The sequence below is a fragment of the Motacilla alba genome, chromosome 3 (genome assembly GCF_015832195.1).
Source record: "Motacilla alba alba isolate MOTALB_02 chromosome 3, Motacilla_alba_V1.0_pri, whole genome shotgun sequence".
NCBI lineage: Eukaryota > Metazoa > Chordata > Aves > Passeriformes > Motacillidae > Motacilla > Motacilla alba.
In genome coordinates this window covers 107,580,167-107,586,328 of record NC_052018.1, presented here as the reverse complement: position 1 = coordinate 107,586,328, position 6,162 = coordinate 107,580,167, and the positions used below count along the sequence as shown (strand labels likewise).

The following is a 6,162-nucleotide window of genomic DNA, read 5'->3' as shown; positions in this document are numbered from 1 at the left end:
GGATATTAGCATAGGATTGTTCTTTGGTTAAGCAACCCAAAGAAATGCACCTTCACTGTATCTCCATCTAAATAACGAAATCAAACAAAATCTCCAAAACCTCGATTTTGGCCACAGTATTTTTTGTTTTTTGAAAACTGGGCCCAGCCTGAGCATCTCTTCCTTTGGCTTGCTAGTCAACCAGCAGGTTTTCCATTGACAAGGATGAGGCTATTGTGGTAGTACTAGGAGAAATGGTCCTTGACCTTCTGGAGGCAGTGGTTTAGAAATTCATAGCCTTTAAAGTCATGCTTTTTGGGAGTCAATATTATTATCAGCCAGGAATTCACCCTGCTAATGCTTTCTATTGTCTGCGGTTTTATGTGCAAAGCACTGTGTTTAGTTAATGCTTTGCTCTTTCTTCCCACTTATTTAACCTTTGTTTTTGCCAGATGAAAGGGGCATCTTTTTGTTTCCTTAAACGGGCAATGATGGTGTGCTTCAAGTTCTCCAAAGGTTTTCCCCAATGCTGTAAAACAGGAGCAGCAACAACAATAACTTCAGTTGAACTTTTAAAGCTTTTTTTTTTTTTTTTCCCCCAGCAGTCCTGGAACTCAGGTGAACACAATTGTTCTGTAGATTTGACTAAACTTGCTGCTTTTTGGTGAAGGCGGAGCAGAAGTTAGGGTGAACATTTCACTGATCACATTGTTATGCATGGCTTGTTCCTCATTATGGCTCTTTGTGGCTTTGAGCATTGCTGGTGTTTCAGAAGCCAGCATACTTGGGATTGCCGTGTTTTGCTATGTAAAATTAATAAAATTGAGGAGAAAACAGGATAAGTGAGTTTGCCAATATTTCGTCTTTTTAGTTTTGAGATGCTCTGATCACCTTTTCCACATCCTGATGGGTAGCACACAAGCCTGGGCGAGGGAATAATTACCATTAGAGGGTAGTGCTGAGGGAGGACTAAACTTTATAAAGGAATGAGTCAGGCCTGCAAAATCCTACACAGAGAAAACAAGCCAAGTGTAAATAGGATTTCTGTACTGTCCATCGTGCCGTGGTTGGTCGGTGAGGGTTGACACCGCTGTGGAAAGCAGGAGTTAGCGCACGCTGTTCCGTGACTTGCCTGTCAGCAGCAGGAAAGCCGCACTCAGAGTTGTGCCACATGTCAAATGCCGAGTTTTCCACTTTGTGTAAACTGTTCCAAATCTGTCTCGTCTTCCTCACAAGTGGCATTTTGTGGACAGTATCCCAACAATTTTATTTCTGAACGAATAAGGGGAAACGATCTTTATTCTCCCCACTGTGGAGAAAATAGCCGTTTTATGTCCACCCATGCGAAATAAAACTACTTGGTGCATTTGAACTGAGCCTCCTGAGCACTTCCTTTTCAAGACAGAGTGCTTCTCCCATAATCGCAAGTTGTAAGCTCCTCTTAGTAAGACCTGCTCATGTTTTACTTCAGAAGAGCTTGTGAGCCCGTGAGTATCCAAGGTCTACTGACATCCACACACCAGATCTGCTGTGGCATTTGGAGGTAGTTTAGGGTGGCTGAAGAGACCATATTCCTTCCTGGAGCTAAACTATGCACATGCCGTTTTCTGCAGGGTTTGATCTGCACTGTTAAATGCTGTGCATTTGCTTTACCTTCCTATCTAAGGAGTGTTAGATGGAATTATTTTTCAAATATAACTGCTCAGTCTCTGCTTTCCAGGTGATGAATTACAGTGTTAAACTTCTGGTTTAAACATCACTTAAAATCTTAACCGCGCAGAGTTCCAGAGCCCAACTTCACCCCGAGGTGTTCCTGTAGAGCAGGTGGCAGGACACTGGCAGGTTAATTTATGTAGTGAAGCCTCCAATTCCATCGTTAATTCTGGACTCTCTACTGTCACTGATCTGTGGCTAGAACCTAGAAGTTGCCATCGGCATTCCATCATGAAAATATGGGATAGAAGTCAAGACAAATGGTCACAAATAGACAAAACTTGGAGCTTTAATCTAAAAGTTAGTTTCCAGTTAATGGCAAGAGGAGGGTTGTTGTTTGATGTACTACAGTGGAAATGTAATTTCGATGCGGGATTTTGCAGCTTTATTTGTTGTTAATTGCATAGACAAGTAGAAGAAAGGATGGGGAGGGTAAAGTTAATTTGAGAAGATAACTCTTCTGAGACAAATCTTAAATCTTGCTGAAATAGGAAGACTCACTGAGCATTAAATTTAACTTTTCCAGTATTTCTTTCCTGTAGGCTGATTAAATTGTCCAGTCTCAAGGGAAGCAAGGGGTTTTTCCACATTGTGGTAATGCTTGGTATTCAATATCCAGTTTAGGTTGTTTGTTTAATAATGCAGTATTGAGTGATGAGTCTTGGTATGTGAAACTTTTTGCTTACACATCTGAGTTGTTGTTGAAAAATGCCTTAATATCTGATCTTAAGAGTATATATATATATATATATATATATATATATATACACACACACACACACATTTATATCTTACATACTTGTTTTCCAATAAATAGTATGATTCCACAACACATCTCTGTTTGCAGTTTCATAGTTATGTTGCCAACATTTATAAGACTCCACAGCACCAATTTTAAACGATCAATATGGTGTCCAGTAAAGCATTCTTAAGAGCTTTGATTTTGATTGAAAAAAATTACCATAATGCATAGGAAAAGATAATGGCTATTCTTCAATCAGCTGCTTCCTAGTCTCCTGTGACCTTTAAACTCCCAGGCTATCAGATAAAGTTTTCCAGTTAGCAGCTGCATTCCCTCTCAAGAGAAAGCCCTGATAAATTCATTTGAATTGGAGTTTTTTCCTGACTTACCCAGGAGTGTTTTGAGGGGTCTTTATTGAAGGATGACCCTGAAAGGCAGAAAATAAGGGAAGTTTCAGGCAATATTTACTGGGGCAATAAAAAAAAAAAGCGTTGATCTCTCAGACATGCATGCTGCTTGAATGAAACCTCTGTTAGGTACTTGTATCTCATAGCTACTTGTTTACATATTTGCCTTCTTTCTAATTTAAGTCCCTTTAATCCGGTTACTGGAACTGCATGCACTGAAACCGAAAGGCAAAATGTCATTTCACAGTGGAAAGCTGGATAGCAAATGGGCATAGGGCACCTCAGGAGAGCCGTGAGGGGGGGCAGAGGGGTGTAGGAAAATAAACTGGTTGGGTAACACAAACCTGGAGAGAAAGAAAGCAGCTGAGAGAGGAACCAAAGAAAGCAGAAGTACCTGTAGACAACGTGGTTGTCAGAAAATGTCATATGTACAGCCTTTGAAAGGGGAGAAATGTAGGGAATAGATCAAGGGGAAGGGAAACCATCAGTGGGATATCAGAGACATGAGAGCTGAGACAAGATGAAAGAAAACTGTGGAGACAACAACTTTGTCTCTGGTAGAAAATCTTGGACAAATAGTGCTTATTGCCCCTGATAACAATGCCTCATTTGGGCTCAGGGTTATTTCTTTGCTCAGAAGTAGCAGTTCCCAAAGGGTTGCTTTCAGTGAAATACTACAGGTTGTAGTTTTTCTGGCAATTGTCTTTATTTAAACATAACTGCAGTCATGCAAGGGTGAAATGGTTGTAGAAGACAATCCCTCACTGAAGTCTCACGACAGAAAGATCTCATGAGCAATGTGGAAGTACAGCTGCTAACTTTATGTTCATACAAGCTGACTTCAACTTGCGAAAGTGGGGGCAGACCTGGTTGGAGTGGGTCTCTGATGCATTTCCACTTGTGACAGTATCTGCCGAGTGCTGCTGTGTTCTTCTGCCAAGGACTCACTGCAGCTCCAGCACTGGGTTTGTGTGTGTGTGTCACTGCGGGTGAAAGCCTGGGCTTCCCTACCATGTTGTTTCTCTGTATCCTACCAGAGTGAGCATGTTGATCTGCTCCCAAACCACTGGGGCCTGTTCTGCTTTAAGATTTTGAAAATTGCTCCCAGCTGTCTCTTAATCTTCCCCAGAATGCAGATTTCCAGCCCTGAACATGCACGGTGAGAGTGCTGTAAAGCCTGTAGGTCTAAAGCTGACTGGATCTCTCGTCCAGTCAGTGAAAAGAGGGAGTTTGCTCTGCAGGATGGGAAGTTCGGTGGCTGCATTCAGCTTGCTTTCTAGGAAGACTGATGGCTGCCTGGGGAACCAAGGAGAGCAGCACATTATGGTAAATTATTATTTGTGAACATCCTGTGAAATCTAATCTTCCAAACGCTGTCATTTACCAATTCCCGATTTGCTTTCTGCCCATGTGGTTCCAGCAGCATTAGTTGCACTTGGCCAGTTTAGCAAACATTTTTTGTCATTACATGTATTTGCTATTACATTCTTCCAAGTGTAAATCATGGGAAGTGAAATCATTAGGCAGTTGAACAGTAATAAAAGTATCTCAGCCCGATGTTCTGGAGATATCTATACAGCCATTTATAAAAAGAATAAAATGAAAGAAAGAATAAAGGAATATCAGAGGAAAAATATGTGTTCCTGCAAGTTTTTAAAGCAGCAGTACGTTTTAATAGTTGCCTTTTTCACCAAAAGAAATGAATATATTTTCAGTTTTATGAATTTAATAAGTAGATGATACTATACAGAATTTATAGTTACAGAGCTGAGTAAATTCTCAAAGTATTTCTTGTGTAACAAAATGAAAGATGATAATTAAAAAAAAAATTTCCTTGGGAGGCAGCAAGTTTTCTTATAGTTCTCAGACTTTAAGATATTCCATGAATAAACAAGGTCTTGCCTCTTTTCTCATGGATTTTGTTCCTTTTGGTGAGTTTTTAAAACAGTGTGTTAAAGTGGAGCATGTCATCCTTTTTCACTGTAATTTTTTAACCAAATTCTTTCACATGTGAATTCAGTACGATTAATAAGTGGTTGTAGTCCATTATTAAAATTAAATAGATTACATTAATAAAGCATTCTGAATGCATTTGCCAAGCATCTTAATATTGGTAAAACCTGTTTTTATTAATATTACCAGTTTCCAATATCACACATTTTATCAATTACCTCGAGGAGTAATGCACAATTCAGTTCCAGTTGGCTGGGTCTTTATCAACCCTGCTCAAGGCTGCCAGCTGTCAGGGTCTGATGCCTCCCATGCTTGTACTCTGCCTTTACCTGTTGAATATGATTTTGATGACAAACATAGTGAGAGTTCCTGTACGGAATACTTTTACTCCGTGGCAACAGTATCAAAACATTACTGCTCTTCCTGCACTCATTTTCTTTTACTGGCTAGAAAAGCAGTTTGTGGCTGGGGAGTTGGATAGACTTGGGAAAGCAGAGAATTGAGCCTTTTCTGGGTTGTCTGGTTTCTTTACCTTTCAGTCGATCTCAGGGCTCAGTATAGGTCAAAAGTTCCAAGACAAAAATTATGCATAGATTAAAATTAACTAGTACAACTAGAATGCGTAGAATCATAGAATATTCTGAGTTGGAAAGGACCCACAGGGATCATCCAAGTTCAGCTGCTTGCCCTGCATAGGACAGCCCCAGGAATCACACAAACTCCCCCTAAATAAATAAGCAAAACACCCTAATAACCGATCTTTGACTTAAAGATACTGAGAACTTTTTTCTCCCCAATAATAGTCCTACTGTTCTCTCTTGCAGCAGGGCTGCTGGGCTGGGCTGGGCTGGGCTGAGCTGCTCCTGGCCAGGCTGCTGGGGACAGAGACCCATGGAAGCTGGCTGACAGCATGAAAAACTGGCTGCAGGGGGGAGGTCAAAGCATCTGATAACTGGGCCTTCTGGTACTTTCCAACAGAAACTGCAGGAGGTATTAATTTTGTCTGTCAAAACAGACTAAAGATGTACTTAGGCGCTGAAGATTATTCATTTAAATTATGAAAAGGCTGAAGTTACAGTGATGGATGTTTTGGAGGATGCAAGAGGGGACTTAGTTCTATTTAAATATGAGTTCACTCTGGAGCTGTTGTAACATCCCTTACTGTAAAAAGTGGAATTGCTGAGCTGCAAGATTTGTTTTCTGAAACTATGCTTAGGACTTATCTGGTCTTTTGCTTCAATGGCATTTCTCAGATTAGGGAATTTAATCTTTTTAAGCCTGGCTGTTTAGTCAGTGCTGACCCTCGTGGCAATTGTGGCATGAGAGCTTTCCATGAAGCTGTGAGCTTTGGCTGGATTCTATGGGAGC

General features: G+C 40.6%; 1 protein-coding gene across 7 annotated transcripts in view; it reads left to right on the top strand.

Annotated features, from left to right (window-relative positions):
* Positions 1-6,162, top strand: part of MACROD2 (mono-ADP ribosylhydrolase 2) — an 844,207-nt gene that overhangs the window by 161,144 nt on the left and 676,901 nt on the right. The window lies entirely within an intron of this gene.